This window comes from Dicentrarchus labrax, unplaced genomic scaffold (assembly GCF_905237075.1).
Source record: "Dicentrarchus labrax unplaced genomic scaffold, dlabrax2021, whole genome shotgun sequence".
Taxonomy (NCBI): Eukaryota; Metazoa; Chordata; class Actinopteri; family Moronidae; genus Dicentrarchus; species Dicentrarchus labrax.
Genome location: NW_026136711.1, coordinates 9,827,203 through 9,849,636, shown reverse-complemented (window position 1 = coordinate 9,849,636; position 22,434 = coordinate 9,827,203). Strand labels below are relative to the sequence as shown.

General features: G+C 38.7%; 1 protein-coding gene across 2 annotated transcripts in view; it reads left to right on the top strand.

Moving 5' to 3' along the window:
* The window catches only part of LOC127372374 (contactin-4), a 110,355-nt gene that overhangs the window by 38,620 nt on the left and 49,301 nt on the right, over nt 1-22,434 (top strand). The window contains exon 2 of one of the 2 annotated variants that reach the window (XM_051416022.1): nt 18,852-18,916. The exons of the other annotated variant lie outside the window; for it this stretch is intronic. The gene's annotated coding sequence lies outside the window, so the exon portion shown is untranslated. The remainder of the gene's footprint in view (nt 1-18,851; nt 18,917-22,434) is intronic. 2 annotated transcript variants of the gene reach the window in all.

The following is a 22,434-nucleotide window of genomic DNA, read 5'->3' as shown; positions in this document are numbered from 1 at the left end:
GGCCCTGAAAAGTGACCCCCTCACCCCATATTCCCGCAGCACCTCCCACAGAATATTCTGGGGAACCCGGCCGTATGCCTTCTCCAAATCCACAAAACACATGTAGGGCATATTGCCAGGCCCCTTGAGCTCTCTGCACTGCTCCCCCGCCACCACGCCTCCTCTTTCAATAACCTAACGTAATGTTTTTGTTCATATCCATAATTTAGACTGTAATGTTGTCAGACTGTTAGGTAAGCTAACTGCTGAGTAATTCACTGATGTTACAGGTAACTTAGCGTGCTAATGTTAGCTAACGTTAGCTTGTTAAGCTCGGCATGATTCATGTTAGTAAAACACAACGTTGATATTGAGTGTGGTTTTAGTCGGGATGGGTTGCTTGTTCTGTTTACAGCCAGCAAATCTTTATAATACCATTAACGTTATGTTACTAACGTTACAGACACTTGTTGCTGAGTCAACCTAATGTACAGCTCAGTAATAGCGTTAACCTATGTTACGTTGTTATAACGTAATTGTACTTGCTTGTGTAATAACGGTAGCCGTTTTGGTGAGTGGTAACAGCCTTACTGCCTTCTGAAAATGTTAATTTAAAAGTTATAATGCAGCCTAACTTCTGGTCACAATGTGTGTGTGTAGGTGTGTCTGTGTATGTGTGTGTGTGTGTGTGAGAGAGAGAGAGAGAAGAGAGAGAGAGAGAGAGAGAGAGACTGAACATTTGCTCTCACTTAGTGGAAAAAATATCGGGATATATATCGTATATCGATATTCAGCCTAAATATATCGGGATATAACTTTTGGTCCATATCGCCCAGCCCTACCACAACATCAGTTCCACCATGTAACACTACCTTGAAAGTGACATTTAATTGAATATACAATACAGGATCTGATTTGCTGAGCTCTCCATAGGAAAAGCATTGTTTGAGTTACAATTTAGAAGACTGCATCGGGATTGGGATCTGCAGCACCCAATGCAAATCTCGCTGAAGCGGGTGGTTTTGTCTTTGCTGCGGTTGAAGGGGGCGGTCAAAAAAATAAGCTTCAGGTTCCAGGATTCAGCACCTACTAGAAGGGTGGATACATAGACAACAAATGAAGGTGAAAAGTAGTTTAAAGCAGGTTTTTACTGGGGATGCACAATTTGGATATTTTTTCAGCCAATGCGATAACGCATAATTTCTTGCTTCCAATGGCCAATATGGATATAATGGATACGTTTATGCACACTTGACAGCAAGTTCAGTGAGGTTCCAATGATGATTTTTACTTTCATATATTTCAGTGACATCATTTAGTCTAGTCTGGGATTTGTGTGCGTGTGTTTGTGTGTGTGCCCATTTTTTTTGGCTGCAGAAGTGATCACAATAGCCTGGATGTGGGTTTTCAGTATAGATCTCTCATATTTGTCCCCTTCCCCTGTTCCAACATCCACTGAAACAGGACAGAAAAAAACGGAATAAAATTATGCTCTGACCACTGTGGTCTGCATGTGGTCTGTGCATAGTTATGACATCAATACTATGTGTACAGACAGATATAATAAAATTATCTATTATAAGAGTTATACCTGGGGTGCAGCCTAGAACGCTTTTCTGTATGAAGAAGAGAACATAGTCTATGTAGCAACACAAATGTATAACAAAATGCACATAGAGCCACTGAACACATGCATAGATACCACAGCCCTTAGGTGCTCTATACTGCTGCTTCCTTTGCTAAAGCCCATACTGTGAGCCGCTAAAAATTTGCCTGTGTCCTGAAATAGTGGACAAAGTGTCTCTGAAGGTGATACACACCAGAGTCAGGTTAGGTAAGCTTTAGCTCTTACCTCTTATTCTTCTGCTCTAGGTAACAAGTGCCCATATCAATAGTCTTAGATCAGTGTCCTGCAGAATAGAGCTTAAGAAAGTAGTCGGTGATTATAATGAGTAATTTAGCTCTGTCCACTAGTTGGATGGAGTGTTCGGAAGACTAAAAAGGCGCTATACAAAGACAAAGGTACCTTATAATTTATAGTAAGTAAATATGTTAGAAATTACATTTCCTCAGTTGACAACCCTGCCCAATTATGAGGTTTTTTGTGTTATGGAATACTGAATAAGACAGAACAGAGCTATTGCCTGAACCAAACATGTAACAACTGTCGCCAAGGCCATCTGGTTTAAGCGAGTCCAACAAAAGTAGCTCTATTCTTTGCTGTTATATGATATCTCAACTCTTTACAAAACAGCTAAAATCACAGTCCTAAAACAGGAGAAAAATACACAGCACAACTTGAGTTCATTTTTACTTTGAGTGTCGAGAGGATTGAGAATAGACTCACACAAAGCAAATGGTGATCAGCTTTTCGTGGTTGTCGACCTCAGGCAGGGATGATTATGCAATCCCTGGGCAGGAGGTCACCCTAGCATTTTAAATTTGCATTTCTGTATGTCAATGTCAAGTAACACCGAAGGTTAGTGGAAAAAAGAACTTAGTGGAAAACCAGCCAATGGGTCCACTATCTTAGACAACCACGTTGGAACAACATATTGTACATTTTCATGAGAATGAAATGTTATAGGCGTAATAAAGACAAAAAGAGAATGCATAATAACTGGAAGTGCATACGCTTTTTTCAACAAATAACAAAACCTTACATGTCTGTGGGTGGCTTCTTTTACGGTCTTGAAGCATGCGTAGCTTACTTCCAAATGAGTAGCATTCATTTGAAACCTGATACAATAAACATCAAACTTGTAGTATAATTACATTGGATTTTAAAAATTCTCACAACTGATAAGTGAAAAAGTTTAAGGACAAAGGGACATGTGCATCTTGAGTGGCAATTCAAGAGTTATATTCTTGCCCTTACTGGAGGACTGTCCCCTAATAGTTGAATGAACTGTTATTCGACGAAAAGAGTCTTAGTTGACGTGCCATTCATTAATCAGATATTCGCAGCCTCCCAGTGACCACGGCTGGGACCGAAGGCTGCCTCTAGGTGATTTATAGCAGCTCCGACCAGGACTATACACGGCAGGTTCAGACAGGGACAGGAGAGGTGTGAAGGGAGAGGAGTGAGTTTGATTTGTAAGTAACGTTATACATCATTCATCGTATTGATAAGCTCATGAGTATTTGTTTTTGGAAGCTGGAAGTTATTTATTACGTTTTTTTGAACGTGACTTGTGTGATCTTATACTGTGTTGAAATGAATGAACTGAATGCTGGTTGTTCAGACATAGAATCATTACCACTTTTACGCTATAATTAAACAGATGACAGATGTTAAAATATGTAGAATGAAATAATAATAGCCTATATGAAATATATATGAAATAAAAAAATATCAAATGTTCGATTACTAGTCGACTATTGGCTTAAATTAACAACTACTACTCGACTAAAAAATCTGTACTCCTGTGGCCTTGATAAGTTGCAAATATGGGCTCAATGTAACAGTGAATATTAGTTGTCGTACTTGGAAGGAACAAGGCAAAGGTAGAGGCAAAAAAAAAAAAAACACATCATAGTAAACGTGTAACGTTCCTGACACTTCAGGTCTATCAAAAGCTTTATTCACACTGTGCCTTACCTTTCACCAGGTATTTTTTTTGATGCCTTTGGAATCACTGCCTTCTTGCTGTCAGTATTTGTGGAGGTGATGGTGAGGTTGTGAAACACAATTCATCAAATAGTGTTTTATTTTGTTGTAGAACTTCTCCATCATTATCTTTGTGAAACTAAATGTAAAAACCAAATACCATTTTCAAAATTAAGGCCAGATAAACAATAAAGTTCAATGATAAATTCTTAGAGAAAAGTGTTTTACAATAAAACAGTATACAATTACCTGCTATGGACCTCAGATATGGATACATTTCCAATTCTGTACAAAATGTGAAGGAATTTTTCTTCTTTACAACAGACTGAAATGGTATAGTGCTCCCCTTTCCACTGTGAAGTTGTCTACAAACTGAAAGGAGGTCACAGCCTGCGCCTCCTCTCTGACTGTTTGGCTGAGTAGACTATGCTGAGAATGCTGATAAGGTTGAACACTAAGCACCCAGCAGTTGTAGTTCTTCTTTGTTCTGGAAGACCAAGGTTAAGAACAATCTAATCTGTCCTTTATGTCTGCGTGTGACTCTGGGTGTCATTCAACCTGACTTAGGATAGCATAGGTAGTCTTAGACTTTGTTTTAAACACACATGTAAATACATAAGTTCTGACCATATTTGGGACACTAGTAGATCTTGTGGGTCTAGGTTTGTGTTAAATATCCCCCGACAGGAGGTATCCTTCAGAATTTGGGTCGGCACTGCACTGTGTTACACTAGCACTGCTGAACCATATACTCCTCGATCGAGCCTCAATAAATCCTGCTGTGTAAGTCATCACAAAGGAAGAAGCAAACAGTGTGTCTGAAATCCATGTTGCATGGGCGTTGTTTAATTCAGTCATATAAACAAAGCTTGTGATAAATGTTGAAATATCTGTGAAAATGAATCATATTGTAGGAAGCAAGGATGGTTCTGATAAATTAACTGCTAAACTTTTTTTTTTTTTTACACAACACAGCACCCAACCTGAAAAACGAATAAATACCCATCTCCAAACAAACAGAACTCATGGCACAAAGCTCAGACAGTTTAAGTGCTGTAATGTTCATTTGAAATTGCTGAATTATTTTGTAGGATTGTTTTGAGTTAGATTAGTTAGCTAACATTAGTTAACAAACTAGGACCACAAAGAACTCATAGTATGCACTGTCAGGTGTACAGTAAGCTTTCTTTTGTGAACAAGAAGAAAAACAATAACTGTGAAAATATATCTTCTTGTTCTTCCCTTGTAGTAAGCAATTTTATTTTATTCAAATAAGCATTTAGTTAATAAAATACACTTTAATTATCTGTCTCACACAATCACCTCTCTACATTAACCTCTATAACAATAGCTATAACTATTGGGTCATTATCTCCTGAGTTGATTTAACAATAACAAATAATTCCTGCCTGTTGCCTGGATAATGTCTTCTCTGTATTTGGTCGGAGAAGGTTCTGTGGAAGACAACACACCACTCTGTATCATCAAGACCAACGGAGTGGTAAGTCTTTTTCTGCCTAAACCATTTAAGTAATAGCATCACATCCATTTCAGACAGAGAGCTAGCAGTTAGCTCGGCAGTTGTCAAGTACAAATGACAGACAGCTCGTAAACACAGTTGTCAGTATGTACCAGTTGTACATTCAGGAACATCATATCATAGTTTTAAGCTTAACTCATTGAAAGCAGCTTGTCCTGTCAGTCTGTGAAGCCAGGTTAGCTTTAAGCAGCCACAGTGCTGAGCTGTTAGTAAAACCATTGTCAGGGGAGTCTTTCCAACAGTTTGACATTATTACCATAACTGAAAACAGTGGTTATTATAGATATAATACCACTTTTGAATGCCGTGATTATATTTGAATATTTTAGAGTGAGTATACAACGAATGTAATATCTTATGGACTAAAATTGCCAACCATTAGGTTACCAGCTCCTGTATTGTTTTTTCTGATTCTGTTAATCTAGAAAGATACATTTGTGATCATTCTTGGTTCTATATTCACAAATACAAGCCTGTAGATGATTTTTTGTTCATATATATAATTTTTTGGCCTTTTATTGCCTTTAACGGATAGTGACAGCTGAACAGTGATAGGAGGGGGGAGAGAGAGGAGATGACACGCAGCAAAGGGTCACAGGTTGGAGTAGAACCCATGGCTGTTGCAGCAAGGACTCAGTCTTGGTACATGGGGCACCAGCTCCACCAGGTGAGCTATCTGGGCACCCCCTGTAGTTTATTTTATGGAATAGAATTGCAATTAAAATGAGATCACAAGTAGATATTTTCTCCAAATTCAGTTCAGCCCTTACTGATAGAGAAACTACCGTGAGCAGCGAAACACACAGAAAACCCCTATCAAGAGCCAGTGTTTGGTTTGTCCATTCTGGGCTACTGTAGAAACATGCCGTTTCAACATGGCGTACACCATGAAAGACAACTTGTGACATCTGTAGATAAAAACAGCTCATTCTAAGCTAACAAAAACATGATGATTCCTATATTCAGATGGATTATTCCCTAATGAAACCATACCTTGAATATCATATTCCATTTCTGCCAATGGATACTACTAAATGTTACACACTGGACCTTTAGAGAAACACCTCAAGTATGATATGTATATGATATCTCCAGCCTTTGTGTTCCCTTTAACAGAGACACCAAATCATCAGCTCTCTGAAGTTTGACATTTCTATTGCTTTGGTTGGAGTTTATGTTCAGCGGAGATTATGATATGCAGCCTGTTAAATCTTCTGTTTGAAACTGTGTTGTGTTCAGGGATTGTTTTGCTCTCTAGGAGGTGATTCTTGATTTTTGCAGTGCACGACCCTTTAGCAGTGGAAATCCCAAGGTATTTGCATTCTGAAATTGAAATGTCTCAGCTTTCAAACCAGGTGCAGCGGTGTCCTCTGTGGCTATTTGTACACCCACCTATGTTGTTAGATTTTCAATATGTAGTTCTGTCAACCCCCCTTTTGGCCAGAGTAGCTGTCAGGTGAGATTTGACACTCTCAAAAGCACCTTGCATCTCACTCATTCCAACTTCATGATTGTTGGATGAACAGCCTCAGCAATCAAAACTTTTTGATGAGCTTTGACAGCAGGCCATCACCACACAAACAAGCCTTGCAATATTAATATAAATGAATCTGGTGGTTCTGATGTACTAGGAATGATGAAGAAGATGCAAAGACAATTGCTCCCCGACGTGCAGGAACAGAAGCCTGCTCCATGATTCAGCACCACAGTAATGAAAACAGAGAATAATGTACCCCATTACCTAATTTCATTACCTGATTTCCCACAGAGATCAATATCAGAGTTTGATATAATGTATCTCAACGTCTCATCTTGGATCTGAGGAAGTAAGTTTACTACACTATATTTTACGTACATTTCTAGTGGTTGTGGAGATTTTGTGTTGTGGAGGGACACTTCAACGATTTTCCACATCAAGTTCTGTTTACTTGTCATGAGGAGTACAACTCAGCCTGCTAAAACAGTTATAATGTCCCCTGTTCCTCTGGAGGAGCTTTCCAATGATGGATTAAATAACCTTGGTGATGTCAGATTATCTCGGTTTGCACTTGGAGATTACAAAGCCTGCATTACAACATGGCTGTGTGCAGTTTAAAAAACACAATTTAGCAGTCAGGGAGGATCTAACAAAGGAAGCTATCCAGTTTAATTCAGGGGTGTAAGAAAATATCGATACATTTGCGTGTATCGCAATATTTTGTTTAATGATACTGTGTCGATTTTAAACATTACTGACTTTTTACTTTCTTTAAAAATCCCCTAGTCTACGGTATGGCAAAATATTGCAATATATTAAACTGTAACCCTTGCATTGTGATACGTATTGTATCGCCAGATTATTGCCACAGCTCTATTTGCATTATGAGAAATGAAGGAGTGTTTTTATAGTTATAATAGTGGCAGTGGCAGATCTAAAAAATAATAGAATAATTATTATATTATTATATAATTAATAATTAATTTAATGATCTGTTATGGCCACATTTAGACTAAATGATAAGTTTAAATTCAATGAAAAAAACAGATTTGGAAATAAAACAATTTACTGACTTCTAATGTCACCTTTAGATATTTATATTCAATGCTTTACTAATGCACCACAATCATGTAATGTTTTTGAGTTAAAATCTCTTTATTTGGGGGCTTTTCCAAGCAAATAATAATATATGTAATTGTTTGTAATTACATTTTTATATATTTCTGCCACCCCTTAAAGTCACCCTATGAATATCTCTGCCCCTGACTCGTGGCTAAAAATCTGAACATATGGGCGTCTGCAGCGTCTATTTTGGCCATTTTTAAAATCTTTCTCCCTCCAGTTCCCCCGACTTTATTCAGATGTTATCTGAAACATGACATGTCCCTTGCATTGCATTTTTTCCTCACTAATTTTTAATATAATATCAAATGAATGACTTGATAATTTAGCTTCAGCAACAACATTTTGGCCATGGTGTAATTCAACATCCAGTAAAGAAAGACAAGGCAAACAACATATCATTTGGCAGCTGATCAGGTAAAACAGACTCGTTCTGTAAATTTATGAGCACCATTATTCATTTTAAGACACTTTCATAATGTTTTAGAATGTCTTCTCAAACACCAGATAAGGCTAATGTCTTCACACTGTGATGGTGTGAGTGGAGAGGGGTCCTTAACCTTTTAGGCGCCGGGTTTTATTTTTAAAAATACTAGATTTTGACATCTGAATTTCAGAAGGCTCTGGCTTGAAAGTGGTTTGAGATAGAGATAAAGTGTAAATGAGACAAATATTGAGAATGACCTAAAGTTTATCTAGGGAGTAAATTTCCCCATCTAATTAGCATATTATGATGTCATATGGCGGCGGCCATATTGGATTATGTAATTTCCATGAAATACCTGATATTTTGAAAGATTCACCCCCCTCCATCCATTTGTTATGTTGTCCACATATCAAATGAACAGGGAAAAAGTAAATTGTAAGCTAACAGTCGTAAAATAGAACTATTACTACACCACAAAACTCATGTAAACAGTAGGTGTTTTTTATGATTTTTTTTTTAAGCTCCCCTACTGATACTACGAGTTTGTGTATCATTTCCACTCCCACCTATGTTGGGCAAAGGGTCGTGTGTTTGTGCTTGTGTGTTTTCCTCGCTTTGCCCGGCAGAGACATTGCTATGCAAAGACGCACCGTGACTAGCACGCTCACTAATCGACCGACCGTCATCTCCCAAAGGTAGATTTTCCCCTTCAGAATCAGGATCAGCGAACAGGAGACCCATCACTTCCCTACGTGTCAACTTTTTGCTTGCCATTTTCCTTTATTTCATCTCAATAACTCCTAAATCCAGCAATACCACTTCAGCATAAATTGCTTCATGGCACACTATTTCCGGTTTCTCACCCAACAGTTTGGATGGGATTTCCTTCCATTTTGCATTGAAGCATGACGTATTTCTGAGCTAAGGTCTAAGTACGGGATGCCTGCCAACAGTGGAGGGGAGTATGAACGAGATATAACACTCTATTTGGAGAAAACTGCTGTTTGATTCAGTACCGCGTCGTGTCACAATTTTGCGACTTTGGCGCTTAAAGGGTTAAGCACAAGGACTGCTACCAATTGATGTTGACCGTCTCTTAGACCCCAAAATCCATAGGCCTTTGTTGTGTTAAGAAGCTTTGAAGGCCTCTTCTTGCTTACAAATTAAATTTTGATTCGAGCATTTTGCACAGATCGGGGGTCGTGATCTTTCTTTTTGACAGCCTCTCTCTCTCTCTCGTAACGAGTTGAAAGACGTGCAGCCATTTGATCCATGCACTGCCACGAAAACATGAAATGCACATGAAAGAGCCATTGTTAGACTCTACAGCATCAGACATAAATATTATCTGTATGTTAGCTGTGTACAGATCCTTCCTGCAGGCTTTCACTAAGACTGACATTTAAAATCTCTTGAGAACTGAGAGCTGACTTCTCTCTTCATCAGGCCTCTTCCAAGAAGCCGCCACCAGAACCTCTGAAGAGATTCAACCGTGGAAGCAACAAAATGGCATCAATTTTTTATGTAGTAACTGTATTGTGGGGTTTCTTCTTATGTTCTGCCACATTTCCTATTGAAGTCTCTCGCTGCGAGCCTCCCAGCCCGAGCAAACTCCTTGCAGGCTCACTTTCAGGATGTTGGGCAGGAGAGCGGGGTGATGCTCAGTAAAAAATCTTGTAAAAAAAAAAAAGAAAAAAAGCTGTCGCTGCTTATACCCCACCTTTGCTAAAATTTGTAAGACCTACTGGAGGAAAGATGATAAAATCCTTCTCTCTTGTCTGAAATACCACCGCTGTCTCCCACATTATTCAGTTGACTGACAGCTACAATTGCCCAGCCAGCAAGACGGCCGGGCTGTGTCGACAGAAGTCTGAGTAGTTGTGATGATACTGTATGGTGTGATGAAGCGGGTGTTACAGCATCAGCAATTTATGATTGAGACTTATTTTTTTCTTCAGCAAAATTTGTTTTGGTGCTTTTTATGTTACACACAGAGCTGTCATTACATAGCACTGAAAACTGTAATTTTTGTATTCTTTCTCCCCTCAGCTTTTCTTCTTTCATGGATATAATATGCCCATGTGCTCACCAAAACACTCTCTTCATTTCAATTTGAGTGTGCTCAACTGAGGAAACAAAGATTGGTTGATTGGTTTTGGTGACATTGTTATTCCATTTTCTTGCTTTGATTGCTTGACTTTTAAAACAGTAAAAATGCTGTAATTCAGCCTTAGAAAGTAGTCCTCAAAGTTATAGGAATATTTATACAGACATCCTTGGATGTATTATTTCCACGTCAGTCAGAGTGTTGCATTTTTGCTGACAACTATGTGATTGTCAGTGTCATGAAAGCAGAGCACACTCATCGCTAGGGCTGTGTGAGCAGGCCCCATGCCTCTGAATGGCCTTGCATTGCAGTTTTCCTGCCTATAATTAGGGTCACTTGAAAAACTTTTTACTTATGATCCTAGGTCCCAGATGAGTCTGAATTCTAGAGTAGCGTATATAAGGGATTATTTTAGTGTCTCTGCACATGTTAAATGCAAATGTGGGAGACAACATGTTTGGATCACCTTCTGATCTGACTAAACTGTGTGAAGCGGAAGATATTGATCAGCAAGGCTCTGCACCAGACTGACAGAAACACGACCGAATGTCAGGACACAAACACGCAATATCTGTTCCTGTTCCAAGAGTTGAGATTACTCCGAGATATTAACCCAAAGGTAACAACTACAGCACTTCAAACCCTCTGTTTCATCAAATTCAAAGCGACAAACATTTCCCAACTGTGAGACTGAACTATTTGCGTACATAGATGTCTCAGGACAGACTGTGTGGGCTGGCCTTTTCTGTCCATTGAAAAGAATTCTGAGGCCAGGAAGAATTAGACAGATCTCACTGCTGAGTTTGCTCAGCAAATAAGAAAATGTCACTCATATAATTCATTTCATGTATGGCAACAAGTCTATACACAGCTATGGTTTTACCTTTTGTGTTGTAATCATTATTTCCATGTAAAGAAACATTTTCGATGGCACTTACACACAATACGCAGTCTGTATAGACAGCTGTATTGCTAAAGCTGCAGTAGGTAAGTTAAAAATAACTTTCTGTCATTATCGCTGAAATTTTCACTGTGTTCTGACAGTGGTACTAGAGACGGATAATCTGTGAAAAAATCAGGTTCCTCTGGCTAGTACTCCTAATGGCATTTGCACGAATCCATCCAGCCTGAATGAAAACAACCAATCAGAGCAGAGAAAGATATAAAGACGATTTAGCTTGGAAGCTTGAAGATAGTTGATTGTTGAGTCTCATTCCCAGGGTCCCAAAGCGAATGTGTTTGACACCCTGGTAATGAGACTCATGGCAAAAAATTATTTTCATAAATTACCTATTGCAGCTTTAAAATTGAAGCATGTGAGTCGGTAGACCGACAAGCTTTTTTTGGCAGCAGAACAGGATGAAATCAGAATACTGACAGATTGTCGGATAATAACGATGATGGGCTGGCAAGCAGTTGCTTAACTACACATCCAGTGGAGTAACATTGACATTCATGTGGAGTCGAGTTTCTGGCCACCAGGTAAATGTAAAGCTGGATTTATGCTCGACTCATGGGGTTAATGAGAGCCCCACTGTGGATAGGTAACATGCTTTAATTATATTTCCCCAGAGCACCTCTGTTTACATTGTTTCATTCACTGTGAGAAAGAGCGTGGGTCGCAATGAGCAGAAGAGTTGCAGTGGAAATGGCTTTGCTACATATGTGTTGCTGAAAAGGGTAAATGGCAGAGACCTTTTTCAACTCGTTTCACAGTGTCTTCACTATCAAAACAAAAACCACAAGCAGCCCATACTGTGGTCCCCACACTCTCTAGCCCTGCTGTGTAGATATATTTTTGAAGAAGCACACATCAGCTACAGCTTAGCTTACTGTGTAGCTCTGAAGTCTACGCAGTAGGCCATAAGTATGGTGTTAACATAGAAGTAGACATAAAGTTGTGGTCTCAATCAGCTCGATTGAGGTGGATCTATTGGCAGAAATGTAATACAATATTCATGGTTATGTTTTGAGTATAATAAAAATAAGAATCGCTGTGTTTTTGTTACCTTAGAATGAGCCGTTTTTATCCACACACCGCGGGTGTATCATATATTGCAGTAAAAGATACAACAAAAACACAGATTGCAACAAGCTCCAAACTTATCTCTAGGGTTATCAGAAGCTTCTCTGAGAAACATAGGAAACAAACTAAGGGCACAACAGAAAATTGACTTAAAAATCATATTAATTACACTTCACAAAACTGAGAACATTATAAGATTACTCTATCATCATTTAAACATAGCTACATCAAGTAGCAACAACTACTTACTGCACTGCTTTTTTTTGTTTCAGTTGTTATCATTTTCAGATACATGTGTGTCCACTGAATGGGCTTCAGATCCCTGACCAGGAAATACATCACTTGTACTGGAGGCAATCAATTGGAGAGGAAAGGCCTGATGCAACACAGCTGAATATTTGGAGGCCTGGAATTTGAAACCATGAATTATTCATTTGTGGCACTTTAATGAATGTGAAAAGAGTTTGCCTATCATTCATAATCTGCACAGCTGCTGTAATGTGGCTCTCTTGCTGTGGGCACTTAGTGGGGTTTCCAACAGGCCATGTGATACCTGAGCATGTGGAGAAGGGGTTGAAATAAATGTTCGGTGCATGCAGAGATGGAAAAAAAACCTGGAACTTTTGCAACATATCTGATACTATTTCAGGAAGATTTCCCAAAAATTACACCGAGGGCAATAAAAATCATCTAGTTATTGAGATTTTCATCTTGCTCTCCAAAATATGAGTAATATATCAGTAGCCCTTAGAGAAACAATATCCAGGTTGTCTGGGAGCTCAGGAACAGGGGATCCTATATATATGATTGTTTGAAGGTACATCTTCACATATTGTAATTATTACCCGCTGGACACAAGGAAGGACATAGATGAAGGATGAGTAATGCTTCATGATTTATATTCTGAATTTGTGCTAAAGCACAGTGATATTGCTTTTAAAGGATGGCCCTTCAAACACAAAAAGTAAGAGATTTAATATATTTTCCCTTGAGACATTGAAAATCCACCTATCCATCTATTAGCTATGCCACTTATCCTTTGGAGGGTAGTCAGGGAGCTGGAGCCGATCCCAGCTGACATTGGGCAGAGGCGGACTCCCCAGACAGGTTGGCAGTTCACATAGACTGACACATAGAGACAAACAACCATTCACGCTCAGATTCACAGCTACAGACAAATTAGAGTCACCAATTAACCTGCATGTCTTTGGGCTGTGGGAAGAAGTCCAAACAGCCACAAGGAGAACATGCACACACTGCAAAGTAACATTGGGTCATTCGGTTCGAACCTAGAATCTTCTTGCTGTGAGGCAACTGTGCTAACCTCTAACTGCTGTGCCAGCACATAAATAATTTATTTTTGAGTTGTCTATAAAATGATTTATTTTGTTCCTTGGGTTTGCCATTGATGAAGTCAGAATTTCTGTATTTCTTGTCTGGACAGCGGTGGTGGCTTGTCGTACATGTTAACTACTCAGGTCTTCTACTTATTCAAAACAAGGCCCTGTTTTTTGGTGCCAGAGTCATAAAATGCATTACTTCCTCAGAGAGTCTGCTTTCCCAGCAGTCAGACACACAGTGTTTACTACAGCGAATGCAAAGTCTTTTTTCTGACTCCACTATAGGTTGAATCTCCATAATGTTGTGTTCAAGGACAGTGAGATGATGATTGTGTTTGTTGTTGTGATTGGGAGACTTCCTTGATTATTTAATTGCATTCTGGCTTTCCATGAAAAACTGTTGTGTCAAAGTAAATGTATGCAGAAATGCAACACTAGCAGCACGTTTCTAAAATTTAGGTTAAACTGAGATACAGTTCAATTTGTTTTGATCCATTTTGCAGCGAAATGTTTTCAGTCGTGTTTCAGTTAGTATGGTTTGTACTGAATACTTTTATGAATTATAGTCTCTTATGGACTCCTAAGTGACATTAGTGCTTTACAAACGCTAAGCTGAAGATTTTGTGATTCAAACCTTTACCATCATTTTCATGACATTGTTTATGTTCTAGGTAGGTTATCCTGAAGTGATTTTGATACAGTCGTCATGAAAGTTTTGTCAGTTGTGGTTAAAGTCTAGCCATTTAATTTTTCTGTAGTCCCTATATTGGCCATAAAGCCCCAAAAGGCAAGGCAGGTCCCTGAATGGAACTCATTCAAGTGTTTGTTAGTTATAGAGGTATTCCACACTTAAACATCTTTTTTTCAGTTGTAAACTAAATTATAGGACTGTACTGTGATAATAATATGGACATTCTTACCAAACTTATGAAAATTGGCATTTCATGGGTTGAAAATGGCTCCATGCACCATCTACTGTTTAAAATCACCCTGAACCTTGAAAGGCCAATGCTGATATTAAGTCGACCGTTTGGGACTACTAATCAGAAGAGAGTGGCCCACCTCCCCCAGCCACCGCTGCCCTCTGTTTATAATGAATGCTGATCGAGAGGCATCATTCAGAGGAGTTTCTGCTAGTTTCTGTTCACCCTCTACTTAATATTTCTATTTTGGTGCAGTGGTTCAGACTTCAGGCTGTGGAACCTCTATTGGATGGCAATGCTTACCTTGATCCCACGCACTGACAGTCCCCCTACAGACACACACACACACACACACACACACACACACACACACACACACACACAGAACAGGTAAGGCACAAAAACTTTTAAAAACAGTCATGAATGTTCTTCTGAGCTGATTCAGTCTCTTTGATTTGCCTGTAGGGGGAAGTTAGCAGAATTGAATTCACTTAAACACTTGCTTGGTATATGTTAGCTACCTAGTAAAACTGTTACTATTGTAATGAAACTACTAAAGTTAAACTTATTCTTCTTCTGGCCTTTTTTTGCCATTACTGAACCACTTCAGTTACACTACCACCACCTTTTGCTTTAAGATTTTTGATCTGGTACAAAAAGCATCTACTGTATGTGTGTAAGTCTAAACAAAAGGGTATTAGACCTCATCTGGCTTTTATTCAGATGTAGGACATGAATAGGGCACAACGGTGCCTAAGAAACGTAAATAATTATAGAAACAGGGAATAATGAGGTTACTTCATGCATGGAAACATCATATGTCAAATATGATCAAAACCAGGATATGCAGAACCCTAGTGTGTGCAAATATACTCAATGTCTCAGTTTGGGAATCATTTATTTTTTTATTTTCAATTCAGCATAACTGTTCTGTGAAGACACAATGGGAGACAGGCAGAGAGAAAGTTGAGAAAATTGTAACTGCAGAGATAAAAAGCGATGAAAGATTTTTTGTAACTAGCCTCTCCTGCCTATCACAGAAATTAATGAGTGAACCTTAGCTGTCTCAGTTGGCCTACAGTCTGTGGGGTTGAGAATGATCTGTAGAAGGTGGTGGCCTTGTTTCATTGTATTAATAGGAAGGTTCTGGAGCATGTTTTAGGCAGCACCTTTTATCCAATTCTGCTTAGAAAAGGTTAGATTCAGGCACTCCAGTGCATATACCAAGCAAAATTTATGTCATACCTACAGATTTATGGCAACATTTCTCAACACCCTGAAAATCTCCCCATACTGACTTGTATTAAGGAAGTAAACAATCTTCTTGAACATGAAAAAAATGGCAAACAATAGTAATTATTTTTATTTTAAATAAGTTGAGATAGTTTTGGTTTTATGTACTGTGGGTTTGACATGTCCAAATCTAAAACTACTACCCCAACAGTTCCACAGAGGTGACTGGAATATTTGCTCCTCACAGCACAAAAAAAAAATACATTTGAAAAAAACATACATATATTTCCAGGACCAATGTTCTGTTACTCTGGCTAATTAAACCTTTGTCAGCCATTTTTATAGGAACCATTGTAAGTTTCAGTGAAAAATGCACACAGAGAGGAATATTTTTAGAATAGCCTCATCACCATAAACTTGTTTTGGATACTATGTTAGCAAAAACACTTTTTCCACCTGTTTCTCATATGAAAAAAGTTAATTTCAAGGACTTATAATGATCAACGTGAGAATCGGTCTTGCCAGGCTTCAATCTATGTGTTTGTGGCCGGTACAGTGTACAGTACTGGACCAGTCAGTGTCTTTTGAGGAAGTAGTGGCAGCTAGGAGAGTGATGCAGCGAGAAGACACAGTTTGTTAAACGACAATGGCAGCTGCAAAAGAAGATAGCAAAGATGCTGCTAGCGTCATTTATATCAGAACTCTTCAGAAAAAGAAGAGCAAAGAGCAGCACTGAAGGCTTTTCTCAACGGTTTTTGCTCTTTCCCCGACTGGCTTTGATAAAAGTTTGACTATGTGGTTTGTTGATCTCATTGGTTAAAATTCGCTCATGATAGATGGTGATGGATGGATGGTTCATCCAATCACCTGCACCTGAGTATTTTTTTGAAAATTCCTGCCTTCTTCCGAACTAATGACTTCCCAGATGGTTCTGTCTAACAAACCACCTGGGGCAGGCGGGTTACTGGTTTGTCGGAATGATTCAATTGGAGAATGCAAGCATCAACCTTTTAAAATTTGCCTGTGCAGAACATTTCAGAACATGTGCAAGAATTTTTCTGTTTTGGATGAGCTTAGTTTTGAATTTCAATACTTTTCACTTTCACTGAGTTTCACTCTCTTGGACAGGTTCTCAGAGGAAGCTGTTTAAAGCAAGGTTCTGTGTGTTTTCCTCAAGCACAGCTCTTGCATAATACCTAAGACCTGTTACCTATTTCTCCCCAAAAAAATCTCCTCAGTGTAAAAATGTTTGTCATTTGCTTTCTCTCAAGGAAAAGACATCTTTTACCCCTTATGTTTACAGTGCAATCTTGTGAATATAGAGTGTTTTTTATTATGGCCAGTGCAAGCAGAGCTCTATCCCCTGCAGAATCAATCAGTCTTTTTGTGATAGCTCTGCTGGAGTCTGTCTTGCTGGAAACCAAATTACACTGAGTAAATGGCCTCTATGGTGCCAGTGCAGACATTCAGGTCATTATGATTAGTTTTGGTGTGTGTCTGGAGGTATGTGTTTGTGATATCTAACTTTTTTCCTCCTAATAAATGAAATCTCTTGTGGAAGTACACTTTCATATTCAGAAAAGTGGGATGAATGTTTGGCCCTACATGTCCTATATAATAGTACGGTTAATCCTCTGTAAGGACTGCCTCATCTGGGGAGGAGGTGCTCAGCACAGTAGCTGTCAGTCCTATGAAGGCTACACCTTTGTAGTCCTCATTCTTCGAAGGAGGCAGACCCCGAAATGGGTCACAGCTGCTGGCACAATGAAACCCAGAAAAAAGGCATGGCTCTTAACTAAGAAGCAAGAAGTCCTTCCTCAAATTGAAAATGTATGTTTCCTTGCTTAAGACAAACAATTTGTGGACTGTAAAAAACAAGATGATTTTTTTCTTATCTTGGTGCTCTTGACAATGCATAAAATTTTAAGAGCAAAAATAAGAAAACGTGGGTGAATACCAGAATTCAACAAGTACTAACATAATGAGAACAAATTGTGGATACGAACAAAAATGTGTTTTCCTATAATGCTTGCATGAGGCCCACAGTTAAGCAGAACACAGTACGAAGCAGCTACACTCTGTGCAACGTCATCAACATGCTCACTGGCTGGTTAATTCTCCAGACAGTCTGCTGGGCATTAGACGGAGCTAGACAGCTAGCAGGGTAAAGTCCGTATAATGTCCAGTCAAACTGATAGGGAAAAGCTTAGGGTAGCAGTGCATATGTGAATATGGCTTGTGGCTGTTATTATACAACTCACCCCAATTTAACATATCAGATCAATAAGGCTTCAGTTCACTAATGAGTTCCAACAGTCACCAGACAAAAAACATATTTATATGTTTACGTGAGCAGTAATGCAAGGAGACACACCATTTCTGCACTGTTACTTGTTATTCTGCCTATTATATTTCTGAGTCACGCATCTGTCCTTGGAGCTAATGCATGAATTACTGAAATAATTATAATCCTATATATTGTAGGACTGTATCCACTGAATGCTGTATTAAAAAGCTATAAGTAGCATATATAAATATTGCAGGATTACAGTATAGGCATTATTCAGAAATATTAGGATAGATCAAGATACTGTAAATGTGACATATTGGAGGTTTTCTGTCACAGTGGTGTGTTCAAACAGAGGAGAAGTGTTTGATCTCTTAATGCTGATTGAATGAGCCCATATGAATATTCTGCATTTGGTTGAGGATGAGTTGTTGGTTTAACAGCGCTGTTGCCTGCAGAATCATCATCCTAAACTAACCCTAACCCTACACCACAGCTTTGTTTACCTCAAGATTATTTTTGCAGATTTAAATATTTGCAACCAAATCCCAATCTGCATATTCATCAGTGAGAGCAATATTTGTTCAGTGCCATAGTTCTATGTGTTGAAGGAGCTGCCTAAACTGGCCTGTCCTGTTGTAGCCTTCCTGCCACTGAATAACTTAACTCTGACCATTTCAGTTCTTATGTCTTTAGATTGTTGTTCGGGCTCTCAGTTCTTCCTCTCTATCCCCTCCCTCTCTCTGATTCTCTCTTTCCGTTTCTCTCTCTCTTCTTTAGCTGGGCAAAGGGCTGATTGTGTCTCTTGGTTGAGGAGGAAAGAGCAAGCAGACTCCACTTACTCTGTGAGTACTCAATCAGTGGAAAACATGCTTGTCTGTTGGGCTTCATGATTTATTACATGCTATAAATGACTGTGAGCGTAGCTGTTTTTCCAGGTAGAGGAGCTGTGGTAGCATACAATAATCTCCTCTTCCTCGTAATGTGTGTGGGCAGATATATACTGTGTGTTCTGTTCTATTGATCCGCAATTGATTCTATTAATCCGCAATTGATTGTTGGTCATTGATGTCAGTGATCACATACAATGTGCTATGTTGAATTTCTGATTATTATACTGTATATATACTGAATATTACAGGGAACGTTATTGATCTAAAATATCTCATCAGACAACGCACACCACTGCAATGAAAAGTGACATGTTTGAAAAGGGGAATTTTAGAATAAAAATAAAAATAAGGAAAAATAACATTTCTTAATAATGTATGTTACCACAACGTTGCAGGTTCGATTCCAGCAGGGGGCCTTTGTTGCATGACATCCCCCGACTCTCTTCCCTGTTTCCTGTCTTTTTTCCAACTGACTGTCCAGTAAAAGTTAAAATGGCCAAAAACAAACATACAAAAAGGGAATTAGAAAGATTTCACAAATTATCATTTCTTTTATGTTTTACACTGTTTATTCATGTGATTATTTATTTCACAATTATTTCTTTATTTTTTATAATCCTACACTAACCCTAACCCTATACTACAACCATGTTTACCTTGGGATTATTTCTGCATATTTAAATATTTGCAAGCAAACCACAAGCTGCATTCTCATCAGATTTACATTATTTGTTTATGTCCATAATAATTCTGTGTGTTAAAGGAGCAGCCTCAACCCTGGTGTGTCCTGTTGTATCCTTCCCTCATATACACCTCACACATCCCTGACTTATATGATATTTTTAAGTTGCCAAAAATGAAAATACAAATAAAATGTCTTTCTGATCTTTTGTGTCATCATCAAAAAGGAAAGGGTAAAAGTCAGTGTCAGTCCTATCCAGGCTATCCACATTTAGAGTACACTGTAATGTGATAACTATTTTAAATAACACAAACTTAATTTTGTAAGTTAAAAAATATTCTTGATTAAGCAGCTTTTACTAGAAATTGCAGTAGTGACCCCAACTTTGTTTTATAAGTTAGTATTTTTTGTTTTATATTGGGTTTTCATAATACAAGTAAAAAGAAAACCAAATAAAATCATTGTCACTTAAAATTACTAAGCTACTTGAGCAAGAATGTTTTCTTTTTTACTTACAAAATTAAATTACTTTCAATATTTTTTTGAGTTATAATTAACTTATCTGGTTTTACAGTGTACCTAATGTTGTTTGCTATAACACCGTGATGTACACAAAGAATATACAGAACTTTTGAGGCCAATACTCACATTAAAGTGTGAGTTTAAAAAAAGAAAAAAAATCAGATAATGGTGTTGCTCCTGTGGATTGGGAGTTAAGAAGCTACTTTGAACAGGAACAGCCCCACTTCATGTCAAACAAACCTTTGTTGCATCCCCGCCTGCCTCATTTCCTGTCATCTGTCGTCTGTCTGGTAAAGTGATACAATGATTTTTAATTCTAAAAATCTTATAATAGGAGAGTTCCTTAAATGTATTCACTGTAACATAATACTTAAATACCCTTTTTCAGTTAGTAAATTATGTGAACAATGACTTTATTACAATATGGATCAATTGATTCTGGTCCCATATACTATCCATTACAACAGAAGTTATTTTCCTTCTTTCAGAAAAAAAGTTACTCAGTCGCATAGACCCCAAAAAATCTGTGGCTTTCCCTGGTACACCACACCCTTGAACTCCGTAATAAACCCTACACGGCCCCCTCAGTGTGAACAGTATAGAGTTGAAATATACAAAGACATGGAGAGACTGTCAAGGTCTATCTGTCTCGTTCTGAAAAAAATACAAATAAATGGACAATTTATGGTTACACATAAAGTATAAGGATATAACTCAGAAGCTGGTCATAACTTGGCTCCAGACCTAACTCTTTCCCAATAAAAGCAAAAGCTGACAAAAGACAGTTCAGGTTCTTTCTGTCTTACTGAGCATACACTAGTATTCATCTCACATCTAAGGCTTTCCATACCAAAATATCATGTACGGCTCTGTTTGCAGAGTCTGTATTGAACTGACAGGATGTTAGCTTTCAATATTCTCCTCCTTCTCTTAGCCAATGTGTAATATGCACTTGCACAATGAGTGACAGTTTGCCACCTGAGCTGCAGCACTGCTCATGCTCCCTTGTGGCTGACTGGATTTAAGATGGACTGTAACCTGAGAGTCTTTTTTTTGGCCATTTACAGCCTAGCACCTTCTGTGATGAAACAAAGCTGTAAGCTGAAGCCTATACAGATAAGACATGTTTTAATATGAGTATTAGTTTATTGAACAGTTACTACAATGAGCGAGGCTATATGTTTTCAAGCTGTTGGGCCTGTGAGCCATGATAAAGTGGTGTCAGGTTGATGTCTTCATGGGGCCCTGTAAATTGCTGAATGTCGTATTTGTCATGGTATGCCAAAAAAGGGGGGCTTAATTACCTCTCACAAGGCTGCGGAAGTTAATTTCTGTAGTCACGTGTTTAACCAATTACTCAGAGTGTAATGAAGTGGAACATGGCTCACCAGAGTTCACAGGACACCCTCCACCTCCCTTTTTTCTTAGCCTAGTTTAGCCAATTCCAGAGTGGGAAGCTAATCATCACTAAACATTAAATCTTGCAATGCTTCACTCCGGATACATACATTTATCCGTGTCAATATCCATTCCTCGTTTAATCATTCCTCCACAGCTATCTCAATATCACGGCCTAGTGAGAGAGGCGGGGGAAAGCACATTATCTATGCCGGGGTGTTACAGTATTAGGGATTATCCCTGACAGATAGTTTCCCTTCCAGGCACCATTAGCCTGGCCTCATCCCATTTGGTATTTCCAACACCTGCGACCACCATCCGCCGGGCACAAGAATTATTACCATTGTATTTTTTCTAGGGTATATAAATTAATCATGGGGATCACAAGCAACTACTTTAAATTTCTGGACTGTGACCAAGAAACACATCCTCCCCAAGGATGCCAAGGACCTATGCATCATTAAAACAGAGTTGTGCTATCTGACAGAGGAACAGTGCCAGCTCCCTCACTTATATATCTTACGGGATTGTGGCCTCTGCATTTCCACGCTGTGCATAATGGCTACTGTCTATGGCTAAATGCAATCAGGGTCCTTGAGTCTGACTTTGAATGCTAAATGAACAAGGGAGATTTTGCGAGTAGACGAAATAAAGTTGATCAGCTTGAAAGTGAATGTGGACAGCTGACTACAGCGAACATAAATTAACATCGATCACCGGGCAGAGCACGTACGCTAATGACTCAAAGCTGCAGGGGCTTGTTAGACAACCTCCATGATGGAACGTAATGGTTCCCATATCCTCACAATCCACTAAATACCAATGGCCGTGATTCCTCATTGAGCATCCTCGCATTAGGGGGGTATTA